Raw genomic sequence first — 14,405 nt, 5'->3', positions numbered from 1 at the left:
CAACATCCGATTTGAACCAAACTTTTTCCTACTATTGATTTAAGAGATGAGCAATCCAATAAAACACAAATCCCACCTCACGAAGCAGTATACAGTTTTCGTTCTCTATGCCTTGCGGCTTGGAATATTGCTTCTTCATCCTATGTAGTGTATTCCCTGGAAATCTGGTATTCCCTGTGACTTTTTCCCCCTCCTGTTTAGAGAAACTTGTCATTCATATCGCTTGTATTATTTACCATATGTTACTGTGAAAAGTACCAAGTTTTTTCTATTCAAGCAATTCAGTTTGTCCTTCTCATAGCAACCCTAATGGTTAATCCCAACTCTACTTGAATAGTCTAACAAATGGAAGCTTTCTGAGAGGACTATCCCTATGGTGCAATTCTCATATGAAGACTTTTCCTATTTGCCCAAAACTTTGATGGAGAAATGGGCTAGTGACTAAAACTGTTGTGCCAACCCTAATAAAATGATACAATTATGAACCATTGCATGGCAGTCGTATGTTTTTCGAAAACATCTCTATATGTATTGTGATTAGTGACATTTACCATTAAACCCAACCCATGATCATTACAAAACACTACAGTGAGGGAAAAAAGTATTTGATCCCCTGCTGATTTTGTACGTTTGCCCACTTACAAAGAAATGATCAGTCTATAATTTTAATGGTAGGTTTATTTGAACAGTGAGAGACAGAGTAACAACATAATCCAGAAAAACGCATGTCAAAAATGTTATAAAATGATTAGCATTTTTAATGAGGGAAATAAGTATTTGACCCCTCTGCAAAACATGACTTAGTACTTGGTGGCAAAACCCCTGTTGGCAATCACAGAGGTCAGACGTTTCTTGTAGTTGGCTACCAGGTTTGCACACATCTCAGGAGGGATTTTGTCCCACTCCTCTTTGCAGATCTTCTCCAAGTCATTAAGGTTTCGAGGCTGACGTTTGGCAACTCGAACCTTCAGCTCCCTCCACAGATTTTCTGTGGGATTAAGGTCTGGAGACTGGCTAAGCCACTCCAGGACCTTAATGTGCTTCTTCTTGAGCCACTCCTTTGTTGCCTTGGCCGTGTGTTTTGGGTCATTGTCATGCTGGAATACCCACTCACGACCCATTTTCAATGCCCTGGCTGAGGGAAGGAGGTTCTCACCCAAGATTTGACGGTACATGTCCCCGTCCATCGTCCCTTTGTTGCGGTGAAGTTGTCCTGTCCCCTTAGCAGAAAAACACCCCCAAAGCATAATGTTTCCACCTCCATGTTTGACGGTGGGGATGGTGTTCTTGGGGTCATAGGCAGTATTCCTCCTCCTCCAAACACGGCGTGTTGAGTTGATGCCAAAGAGCTCCATTTTGGTCTCATCTGACCACAACACTTTCACCCAGTTGCCCTCTGAATCATTCAGATGTTAATTGGCAAACTTCAGACGGGCATGTATATATGTTTTCTTGAACAGGGGGACCTTGCGGGCGCTGCAGGATTTCAGTCCTTCACGGCATAGTGTGTGACCAATTGTTCTTTTGTGTTTCTTCCATTTGCGGATAATCGCACCAACTGTTGTCACCTTCTCAACAAGCTGCTTGGCGATGGTCTTGTATTCCATTCCAGCCTTGTGTAGGTCTACAATCTTGTCCCTGACATCCTTGGAGAGCTCTTTGGTCTTGGCCATGGTGGAGAGTTTGGAATCTTATTGATTGATTGCTTCTGTGGACATGTGTCTTTTACACAGGTAACAAGCTGAGATTAGGAGCACTTTCTTTAAGAGTGTGCTCCTAATCTCAGCTCGTTACCTGTATAAAAGACACCTGGGAGCCAGAAATCTTTCTGATTGAGAGGGGGTCAAATACTTATTTCCCTCATTAAAATGCAAATCAATTTATAACATTTTTGACATGCGTTTTTCTGGATTTTTTGGTTGTTATTCTGTCTCTCACTGTTCAAATAAACCTACCATTAAAATTATAGACTGATCATTTGTTTGTCAGTGGGCAAACATACAAAATCAGCAGGGGATCAAATACTTTTTTCCCTCACTGTATACAGTGTGTTTTTGGGACTTTCCCCATTTGAACACCATAACATCAAAGCCATTAGAACTGCTGGGTACACCAGGAATGATCTAACTTATCCCAACCTTTTTTGAAGGGAATAAACCACACACAGAGGGGCCGTTTCCTGGACACAGATTAAGCCTAAGAGAAGGACAAACTGAATTGCTTTCATGATGGAATGGCTTGCATCGTGAGGATGACCACACCATTTATTTTCATCATGAGCATGGGGGGGTGGGTGCTTGTGACTGTGTTATTGGATTTCTCATGTCTTACTCATTGTTAGGGAGAATTTTGGTCCAAATCGGTTGTTAGGTAATATATTTATTGGACGATTATATGAATCCAATAAATGAAAACGGCCAATTTGGATGCAATCAATTAGCTGATTTTTTCCGATATCAAATTATATTTCAATAGAAATAATGTTTCTGGAATGATCCATTTTATCTGTTTTTAACTACAGAAACAATTTCACCAACAATCTGAGACAGTCCGTGTCAAAATCCTCTTTCTTGTGCTGGTTTTGGTGGAACGATCCAGCAGTCTTTCTCTCCTTCCCTCTGGACACTACTGACAATGACACTAACCTCTTCTCCCCTGTGCTGTCCCTGCATGACCTGGAAGCATTAACAGTTGGAGCTGGAACTGCCGCTAGTGCTAATATACTGTACTATGGCTGTGGATTAGGCTCCTAGCTCCTAACTGCCCCGTATGAGAGCTCTAATACAGCAAAGTCAATCCCCTCACTAATATCAGCAACAACAACAAAACATGTTTTATTTTCACATACACCTGATAGGTTCAGTGAAAAGCCAACTGACATTTACTCCTGAGGTGCTGACCTGTTGCACCCTCAACAACCACTGTGATTATTATTATTTGACCCTGCTGGTTATCTATGAACATTTGAACATCTTGGCCATGTTCTGTTATAATCTCCACCCGGCACAGTCAGAAGAGGACTGGCCACCCCTCATAGCCTGGTTCCTCTCTAGGTTTCTTCCTAGGTTCTGGCCTTTCTAGGGAGTTTTTCCTAGCCACGGTGCTTCTACACCTGCATTGCTTGCTGTTTGGGGTTTTAGGCTGGGTTTCTGTACAGCACTTTGAGATATCAGCTGATGTAAGAAGGGCTTTATAAATACATTTGGTTTGATTCAGTGAAATGTGTTGTTTTACAGGTTCAGTCATAGTAGTACGGTGCCCCTGGAGCAAATAGGGTTTTAAGTGCCTTGCTCAAGGGCACATATTTTCACCTTGTCAGCTCAGGTATTCAAATCAGCGACCTTTCAGTTAATGGCCCAACACTCTAACCACTAGGCTACCTGCCACCCTGGCGATTACTATTCACTCATACATTTCTGGACTTTCACCTTAGTTCAGCACCTCTATTGACAACCTCTCTGGCCCAGTATCCCCACCACACTACTTGGATAACCTCATTCCGTTCCACTCCTCTAACCCTCACTTTTTCTAACCATCATGGGATAGGGGAAAGGGCTAAGGGGGTGAGTTGTCACCTGATGGATATATGGTGGAACCCCCCCCCCCCCCCCCCCACGCACATACACACTAGGGTTCGGCGATATTACGATAGTATTATCTATCGACGATGATTGACAGCTATCGCTGATGCTGACGACATTGTGATGTGACAGACGATGGTTTAGCCTATTTGAACTTGACTGGCGCAGCGCAGTATAGAAGGGAGCCGGGCAGCACATGAGTGACATTTGAGTAATTTGCCTCTTCCTGTTTGCTATAGCCTATTTCAATAAATATGTTGTATACAGAACACGAGAGAGGGATGTAGGCTAGACCGAGGGGATAATTCTACCACTGCAGCGCAAAATGTTCCATGCAGAAGCTCCACCAGAAAGGAGTATTAGAAATTATTTGCCTGCACTTACCCTCTGCCCAGGCTTTCAACAACATTATGTTTCATCATGATTGGACCAGTTGTAGCATGCGATTTCGTGCTATAGCCCAACGGTAGGCCAATAGGGGGGGCGATACCATCATATACTGTATCACAATGTTCTATGTGTTCATAATCACGATAGTACAGAGGTTGACATCGCTCAACCGTAACACACACACGCACATTCCCTAGTAAATACCTCCCTTTACAAACTCCTGTTATGCTATTGAGCAGGATTCAGTCCAAGGTTTAGTCTCTCAGTGAGAGATCAGAGTGTGACAGAACTATAATTAACATCACCCGCCATGTCTCCTAGAGGTCATCATCATTCCAGAGCTCTACTCCTCCTCTCCTCAACCCCTCCCCTCCTTACCTCTGACCCATTCACTTCATACACAGCATCTCGGGTTACATCACCCTTTCATAATGACTTCCTCTCACCAATCTTCCCTTTCCTCCTTCTGTCCTTCTGTCCTTCCTTTCCTTCCTCTCGTCAATCGCTCCGGCTAAGTAAATTAGGGCGATTTCAATAAAGCTACCGTCGTCCACCTCACTCCGTTAGTTTGATTAACACCCAGTGGTTCCTGGTTCCTCTATGTCCCGGAGTCGTCATCCGTCTCTCCTCTCCTTCTCCTGGTCTCACTAGACAAGGAGGTAATTCTGCCTTTCATGAATCCTTGTAACCTAGTTACTGGTGCTCAGCAGGGGAGAGAAAATCATTTAAGGAAGTGGCTTGCTGAGGCAGAGCAGGTACTACTACGAAACCCAGGAACCCTCGCAACCAAGGTTTCACTCATAACATTTTTCATCTGATGGATGTATTCTCTTTGTTTGGGTGTTTTTCCTCTCTAGAAGTGAAATTATAAGGAGGCCTGTTTTCGGGTTAGTCTGCTACCTGTTGGGAGCCATTGGAGGACATTTGGCAGCCATCCTGTTTTGGGTTGGTATGACCTCTGCCTCCTTAAGTACAGATCTAGGATCATCTTACCCTCTAAAAATCCAAACCTTAACACTACATAGGGAAACGTAGAACTGACCTCGGATCAGTGTCGAGAGGCTCTTTCGTTCCCAAGAGGCCTAGGACCAGTCATTGTCAGGATTTTCAGATTGACTAGAATAGAATGAGGTCATTCTGAGAACGAATGCATTTTTATGTGGTCAGAGGTTAAGCATCCATACACTGCTGCTCTGACACCTGAGAATGGGCTAACAGCTGTGGTTTACCTTACCTTCTTTCCCACCCGCTCTCCACTCTTCAATTTCCCCGTTTTTTCTCTTTCATTCCTCTCTCATATTTCAGGGTTTTGCATCAGTTTCTCTCACCCCTCTCTTTTTATTGGGATTAGCCCTCTCTCTCTCCTGTCATTATTCTCATCTTTCAATCTGTCCATTATTTCGCCTTTTGATGCTAGCCTGTCTCTTTTTTCATCATCTCTCTCTATCGTATGCTCTCTCTCATCCCTTTCTCTCTATCGTCCATTCATTCCTCGCTCTTACTCTCCTTCCCCCCCCCTCTCATTTTCGCTCTCTTTTGCTCTCTCTGTCCCTCCAACCTCCCACCCCCCACCCCACCCTTTCTCTCCTTGGCTGTTGTTAGGGCCTGTTGAATAATGAAAGCCTGGAAGGGCCATAGGCCAGAGTACCAGTTAACCCTTTGATCTCTGATCACACATGACAGATTGACAAGGGCATCCGCCTCATCCTCCCTACCTCTACCTAAATGTACCCACAATACATCCTGTCTTGTTGATGGGGGTTTGAACCAGCAGGAAGTTGCTCTAGTGCCATAGCCTTTGTTATCTTAACGTTGATGTTTTATTGAGGCCCCTGAAAAGGCTGTGATTAATTATTAATTTGGGTGCAAGACGTCAGGGCTGCACGATATGTGTAAAAATTATTATTCCTTTTACCAAATATTACAATTTTACTTGCAATATAGATTTAAAAAACTTGGGAGAACTGTTGGAATCATAGTAATAGAATGCGTTATATGAAGAAGCAAACTGTTCCAAACAAGAACGATGCTGCTTTACAATCTGTTGACTGCATTTGACCCAACAGAACAGCAGGGAGGAGGAACTGTGCTGCTTGAGTGACAGGGTGTGAGGTTTGTGTGTGTGTGGGAAGCAGCCGAGAGAGGGAAAGAGACGACAGAGTAAACTATAAAAATGGGCGTTACATGCGGCTGGGTGATGTTTCAAACTATTGCAATATGGAGATCTTTTGCGAAATGGATATTGCACATGTCAATATTGCGATTTCGATGTGAATTTGATTAACTGTGCAGCCCTACAATAGGTGTCATGACATTCTCAGCCCCTATTCTCTACCAAGGTTTTCCAGCACATAGCTTTGACCGCCTACAGTGGCTATGTTGGACTATTGTACCTCAAACAATGTGTATGTAGGTTGGTTAGGATTCAAACCTTCTCAAACAGCCTAATTCATACTCCTAGAGGAGGGCCTCCCACAATAATGTTATTTGTACCGCATTCAAGTTAAAGTATTGGATTCTTCACACTAATCCAATTCCACTACCGTTTCACGCTTTTTTTTATTATATGAAAACAAGCTTTGTTTTTATACTTACAAGACCATCATGCTTGATTGAGCAAGCCATTCTGTCTTGTAGTAATGTGGTGCCTGCCTGTATTTCCTTTAAAAAAAATGTATTTAGCAATACATGTCATTGAGAAAAAATAAATATTTAATAAAATATTTTTGGGGTCAGTAGGTGGTGGTGTGTTGGACACAGGCACTTATATATTGAGGTCTATAGAGCCAGTCTGCATTCCTGATTTCTGTAACCGTTAGCTTGCCTTGTAATATTGACATAAGCGCAGAAATACTTGTTTTGCAAGCATGGTCAGGTGTTATCAATTGCTGTGCTGATCAATGGGCAATACCGGCACTGAACACAAGGGGCGCTATTTTGAAACCCCACAGAGCATCTGTAATCCTAAATTTAGCAACGCTAATAAGTATATATAGAATCCCATAAAGAATGCTAACTAAATGCTAACGAGCGCATTGCGAACATTTTATACAGTCTCTGACCTAAACTATTTTCAGGACAGACATCCCAGCTCATAAAGTTATGCAAGTAACAAAATATGCTACTCACAGTTTGCTGCATGCACAATATTAGACAGTAAAGCTCTTAATCCAGGAGGGGATTCTCTGCTGTTACCAGGCAAAGCTTGATTTTGGAAGAAGCTAACCATTTAGGTAGATAGCTAACTAGATACTAAATTAATTGCCTCTGCCCTTCCTACTAAGTTAGCTAACCAGCTCTAAATTAGCTAACCAAATGCACAACTACAGAGCATTTAGGACATTTTAAACAGTTAATGTAATAGTTATAAAAGATCTAACTGGCAAACATTTAGCTGTTAATTCCATACTGTAACTAGATCACCTGGCTCATGCTGCACAACAGTGAGTGACTCACAAGGCTCCGGTCTCTTGTAGTTGTGTGCTTGTAAACAAACACCACTTGACTGTGGACTACTGGTGACCTTCATAATGAAAAGGTGACCGGTGATATGAAGAATGCGGCCTTCTTTATATACTAACGTATTGCACAAGTTGACTGGAGGTATGTGCTTAATAAGTAGCTACAAATATTCACATTTCTAATATAAAAAGAATTCAAAGAAATAGTTTTGACGGTATTGAAAAACCATTCAGTCGCTAATTCCAAATACCCTGGTATACCACTTGAGCCTACAAATTAATGCGTTCTGCTCCAGCAGCGGAGGAGCTGGATGTTTCAGTGGGACCAGAAGATAAACAAGTGCATAGATAGGGCCTGGCGCTCCGTCAATCAGCTGGGGTACGCATTTCAGGGAGCACAATCCGCACCGCTGCCATTAAGGAGTGTTTCCTTGGGATGTACCATAGGGATGGAGGGCATAGGTAGACAGTGTCCTTCGCCCCTGCCTGTTGGGTACTCTTTTCCCACAGTTTTGTTAGAGACGGCGAGGGCAGGTGTTCGTCAGGCTTTAGGGAAGGACTCTGGGTGTTAGCTAACTAGGACTCCGGTACACAGCAGACGGGATAGGTAGCTAGCTAACGATAGCTAGGACACAGGTACACTGTGTCTGTCAACCCCGCCTGTCGTGCATTGTTTTCCCGCAGTTCTATTAACGATGCAGGAACCAATGGGATGCTCGATCCCATATTATTGGCAAGACGCACGCAGTAGTAGACACACCACAGTCCATGTCCATTGCCACTCAATGATGCTCTTTTAAGAGCCACCTAATAATTGAAAATAAGCACACACCGTGTGTACGTGTGCTGGCCGGTGTGTGTGTGTCTCAGGACTGGAATATACATTAGCATTTTTAAGTTATTGTTTTCTGCTTGTCTGATTGGTCTTGCTATCTTATTAGGAAAGGCAGAGGCAATTAAGCCTGTAAACATGCACCATCACATCCATTTGCATGTATTATTCAGTGAATAAATCTCTTTTTTTTTGCTTACTGTACATCTGACACGTGTATCAATTAATCAATCATGTAATACATAACCCAATCACCCAATGTTAGGCACTCTGCCGAGTCTCCCTTTCTCCCTTTCTTCTTAAGTGCTAGTCGTAAGCTTTAGAGACCCAGCTACAGAGGCCCAGAGGCCAGGACGTATTGATCGTTTGCTCTGATTGGAAGCTTCCCATCAGGAGTGGGGGAAGAGTGGGGGAGGTGGTAGTTAGAGTCACAGACTGGGTAAATCATCTTACCTTTCTCATCTCTTTCTCCCTCTGTGCTGTTACCACAGCTATCCCAGGCAGCAGGAGAGAAAACATGGCGCCGCCTCTGCCTGTGTGTGTTTGAAGGCCGTGTGGCGGAACGAATGGGAAATGTTACATTGGGTTTACAGTGACTGTTTGTGACTGAATTTACTTTGGCAGCTGGTGAAATGTTGTGCATGTGATGCCAGAGACAGGTTTTATATTTTACACAGCCAACACACCGCTCTGCTGCAGTGTGTGTTTGTGTGATTTGATGCCCATACTCCCCCTCCTAACACACACACACACATCCACACACATCCACACACATCCACGCTCCATTAAACTGTCAAACGGGTGTGTATACGCTGCTGCACACTGGCATTTAATCCATAACTGTCCCGTTTCCCCAGAACGGACAGTGAAAAGCACAGCAACCTGCACACACACACACACACACACACACACACACACACACACACACACACACACACACACACACACACACACACACACACACACACACACACACACACACAGACACAGACAGACAGTGAGCTGGGGGGGTAGAAATGGAGGAAGGCAGGGTAACAGACAGAGCCCAGATAGACCTGTCCATCTTCCTGACATCCCGCATGTCTCACCTGATGCTGGCTGGGGATGGCAGGGCTGGCTGGGCGGGGGACTGGGCGGGTGGAGTGTTATGGAACAGCAGCTGTAACTGGGGCTGGGAAGGTAGGAGAGCTGGCTGAAGCTGTGGGGGAGTGGCAGGGCTAGGTATGTTTGTATTCCATGAAGTAGTGAGTAAAATCCTATCAGTCACCGTCATGAGGGCACAGTGTTCTGTCTTTTGTTTGTTTAAGCAAACCGTGACTGTCTATATGGATTGTTATTCTGCATCCAGGCAGGCCTATCTGCTGTTGTTGATTAAACTGTGAATGCATGCTGATGATGATGACGATGATGATTCTGAATACAACCCGCTCCCCATCCTCACCAGCCAGTGAAAAATGCTATCTGTTTCATCTGGCTGAGCCAAAATATGGGCAGCACAGCACAACATAATGTCTCCCTCTCTTTTGTCAGCTATTCTTCCTTACCGCGGTATTCCCATGGGGACCCCTCTTCGTTGCCGGAATCACAGGCAAATCTGTACGGGCTGCTCGGCTTTCTCTTTTCTGGACATGAAAGAGGGAGAGAGGGGGGAGAGAAAGGGGATGGAGGGAGAGAGAAGGGAACAGGGAAAGAAATAGGGAAGAGTCGTGTTCCATTGAGAGTGATAATGTTCTGGTACCTGACACGTAGCCAGGTAGGCTCTTAAATCCAGCCCATCATCGTTTCATGAGGTATTGTAGTGCTGCTTATCACTGTCTGATCAGCCGTCAGAGCCGGTGTTTTCCCCCTCGGCCCGCAGATTGATTGGGCCAGATTTGAGGAGGTCGGGAGGGAAATGGTGGCTGTTTGTCCTGCTGATCTGAGCTTGTGTTTCAAAAGCCTTGTTTTGGGTTTGGCACACCCTTTATGTGGTTTGTATTGTGCTTCTGGCAGGTAGGCATGTGTATTTGTTGTTATTTCATCGTATATATTATATATGGGTTATATACAGTGGCGGACAAATATATTGGCACCCTTGCACTTTTCTTAAATAATTCCCTATTTCTTAGAAACTAAGCTGCAATTGAAAAAAACTTTTGCTCTCCCACATAGTTATTGGATTGCCAACATTGCAGAACCCATTTGAGAAAAAAAAATTGGTTCTGCAATGTTGGCAATCCAATAACTACGTGTGGAGACGAACATTTTTCAATTGTAACTTCTTTTTTAAGAAATAGGGAATTATTTGTTACATTATATTGTGTCTGTGCACAGTCGTGTTCAGTTGGTTTGTATTGTGTTGTGTATTGTCTATTATGCCACGTCTCCTATAAGAGTTCACCTATATTGTTTCTGCACAGTAGTGTTTTGCTACCGTGAATCTATATGATCTGTAGTCCATAGGAGAGATTTATCACTTGGTCTTGTTCAGCAAATCCATAACATATGTTCAGCAAAAGAATAGCTACATATCCCACGTTTGTCTTCGAGTCAGATGCAAGAGGTCACAGATAAAAGATGAAATCCTAGCAGATGTTTTATGTAGATATTGTTTCTTCTTCTTAGAGATATCAAGCTATTTGGCTGGCTTCTCTGACTGTCAGTGTGATAAGAAAAGACCCCGCAGCATATTACAGTTGTGTGTGCACTAAGCTCGTACTTCTCTTTGACCTATCAACAGTCTGACTTTCACCTCTGAAAGACCTCTTCTTTATTGCAAACACAAGGAGAGCACATTAACAATGCTCTCTCTTTCTCTCTCTCCCAATGGAGATGCTTTGTGCTGCTGCTGGCCCGGTGTCCTTCAGTGTTGTGTCCTGAGGTGGCAGTGGATAAACAATCTGAACAAACACTCCTCCCACTCACATTGATCCCAAGGTCTCTCTCTCTCTCGCTCTCTTTCTCTTTCTCCCTTTCCCTTCCCCCCCCAGCCAGACAAATTCACCTGCCCTGAATTTATATGAAAGCCACCCCTCACCCCTTCTCCCCCTCCAACCCTGTCAAAAAAATGATAAATGACCACCATTGCTCCAACCATTGTGAGTTTGTCTCAGGGACTACAATCTCATTTCTCTCCTGAGAAAATCTAAGTAAACCACCACTCGTCTGTACGTGTGTGTTTGTATCTTATTCACTGCCCCAGGCCCTCTTGATTTCCACACATAAACCCGTCAGCCATCTTATTCCAGCACTGCAGGACATCCATATGCATGACATAAAGTGGAGGAATGGAGCGATTTAATCCATATACAATATACACCGTAGGATGCAGCCTCCTGTGGCCCCTAACTAATAGCCACCGCTGTCACTCAACTTACTGAGAAAATGGCTGGAAATATTGGAAATCATTCCAAGTGCAGTAAATTATACTTTCTCCTTGATTGCTTAATCATAACTCAATATCCAACCTACTGGAATGAATTTGAAATGAGTTCGAGCCGACATTGAGTTAGAAGGGTGAGATTGGCTATGAAGCAGCTCAGAACACATTTGGTCCCTTCATCAGATGTTGTGATCTTTAAGTGGTTTCACTACCTTCCTTAATGGATTCTCGTCTTGACTGGCAAATATACAGTGGGGTCCATAATTTTTTAATTTTTTAATTTCACCTTTATTTAACCAGGTAGGCAAGTTGAGAACAAGTTCTCGTTTACAATTGCGACCTGGCCAAGATAAAGCAAAGCAGTTCGACACATACAACAACACAGAGTTACACATGGAGTAAAACAAACATACAGTCAATAATACAGTAGAAAAATAAGTCTATACACAATGTGAGCAAATGAGGTGAGATAAGGGAGGTAAAGGCAAAAAAAACCATGGTGGCAAAGTAAATACATATATATAATTATTGGCACCCTTGATAAAGATGTCAAAAAAGAGTGTTCTGGTGTGCTTGGCCAAAGAGCTCTATTTTCATGTCGTCTAACCATAGCACCACCTGGAGTTTGATAAACAGCATTGGCACTTACATTTAACATTTACATTTAAGTAATTTAGCAGACGCTCTTATCCAGAGCGACTTACAAATTGGTGCATTCACCTTATGATATCCATCTAAATCGTTTGGGGGGGGGGGGGGGGTTAGAAGGATTACTTTATCCTATCCTAGGTATTCCTTAAAGAGGTGGGGTTTCAGGTGTCTCCGGAAGGTGGTGATTGACTCCGCTGATATACACAACAACGAATAGAAGTACACACACTTATAACCAGCAGAAGTTCACAAAAATCTCCCAAAAGTGCCACAGTGCTGTTAATTCTGAAATTCAAAATGTTTCTGGTTTCTCCACATCTTACATAAGATGTCTGACTCAGTAAGAGTCCTGAGTTTGAAACAGACTGTGACCTTGGGTAGTGAGGTCACATGAGACCAGCGGCAACAAACCATATAGATTCTTCAAAGTAGCCACCCCTTGCACTTGGATGGGAACCGGTGCTATGTTCAGATAACATGAAAATGGAGCTCGTTGGCCACGCACACCAGTGGTGGGTTTGGCGTTGAAAAACAGAAGCATATGCAGAAAAGTATCTCATACCTACTGTAAAATATGGTGGTGGATCTGATGTTATGGGGCTATTTTGTTTCCACTGGTCCTGGTGCCCTTAAGGTCAACGGCATCATGAACTTGACTAAGTACCAGGACATTTTAGCCAAAAACCTGGTTGCCTCTGCCAGGAGGCTGACACTTGGCTGCAAATGGATTTTTCCAGCAAGACAATAACCCCAAGCACTAATCAAAATCCACAAAGAAATGGTTAATTGACCGCAAAAATCAACATTTTGCAATGGTCATCAGTCTCTGGACTTGATCCCCATTGAAAACCTGTGGTTTGATTTGAAGAAGTGCAGACAAAGGATATCAAGGACCTGGAAAGATTATGTATGAAGAAATGGTCTAAAATCCCTCGTTCTTCAATTTCCTATTTTGGGGGGGGGAAGGCTCAGTGTCTTTATCCTCGCAAAGGGAGGAGGGTGCTAAAGTATTGAAAACAGGGGTGCCAATAATTTTGACCCCTATCTTTTAAAAATACAAAATAATAATACTTGTTAAACAAAATATCTTTCTCTGAACAATTGTATTATTCTAAAATAATATAGTTTCCACATTTTTTTGCATGCAATGTAGCTCAGTATTTGTATTGTTTATTTTATAAAAGTATTTTGTTGCTCATCTTTATCAAGGGTGTCAATCATTATGGACCACACTGTTTTTACACACCTGTTACTGCTACTGTTATCTCTTTGTCCTGTACCAGTCAATTGAAAGATGTGACCTGTGGCGTCTCTGCTTGGCACTCAGCATTAAGAATATAGATTTGGAGTACGGCCCTGTGATAGACTTGTTGTTTGAGTGAAAGGCATTCATTTTCCTCTGTTTTTGGGGGGATAGTGTGTGTGTGTGTGTGTGTGTGTGTGTGTGTGAGATGTCTCTTATGTATTCATTCATGTCTATAATGGGGGAAGGGGTGTGTTGAGTTGAAGTTGCATGTTCCTCTCTCTCCACTGTGCAGGGGGAGAATACTATGGACAGATACCTCTACTTTACTGCTACACTATCCGCTAATGAACGTGTGTGTGTTTGCATGTGTGTGTGTTTGCGAGTGCACAGGCATGTGCACTGGCGTGTGCGTGTGTCTGACCGGATGTGTGCATCTGTTGGTACCAGTGGAGGCTCCTCAGAAGAGGAAGGAGAGGACCATCCTCCTCAGTGGATTTCTTCATCTTAAAAATGGTAAAACATTGAAAAACTAGACTAAATATATTCATATGTCACCAAATAATTGATTAAAACCCACTGTTTTGCAATGAAGGTCTACAGTAGTCTCAACAGCACTCTGTAGGGTAGCACCATGGTGTAGCTGGAGGACAGCTATCTTCCGTCCTCCTCTTGGTACATTGACTTCAATACAAAACCTAAGAGGTTCTTGGTTCTCACCCCCTTCCATAGCCTTACACAGTAATTATGACAACTTCTGGAGGACGTCCTCCAACCTATCAGAGCTCTTGCAGCATGAACTGACATGCTGGCCACCCAATCAAAGGATCAGAGAATGAATTTAGTACTGAAAGCTTAAGCTACAGCTAGCTAGCACTGCAGTGCA

The 14,405-nt window shown here is 43.2% G+C and overlaps 1 protein-coding gene across 1 annotated transcript in view; it reads left to right on the top strand.

Moving 5' to 3' along the window:
- The window catches only part of LOC115174341 (bifunctional heparan sulfate N-deacetylase/N-sulfotransferase 1-like), a 94,074-nt gene that overhangs the window by 49,015 nt on the left and 30,654 nt on the right, over positions 1-14,405 (top strand). The gene's annotated exons all lie outside the window — the stretch shown is intronic.

This window comes from Salmo trutta, chromosome 3 (genome assembly GCF_901001165.1).
Source record: "Salmo trutta chromosome 3, fSalTru1.1, whole genome shotgun sequence".
NCBI lineage: Eukaryota > Metazoa > Chordata > Actinopteri > Salmoniformes > Salmonidae > Salmo > Salmo trutta.
The sequence above is the reverse complement of the archived record's forward strand: the minus strand, read 5'-3'. Positions and strand labels throughout refer to the sequence as shown.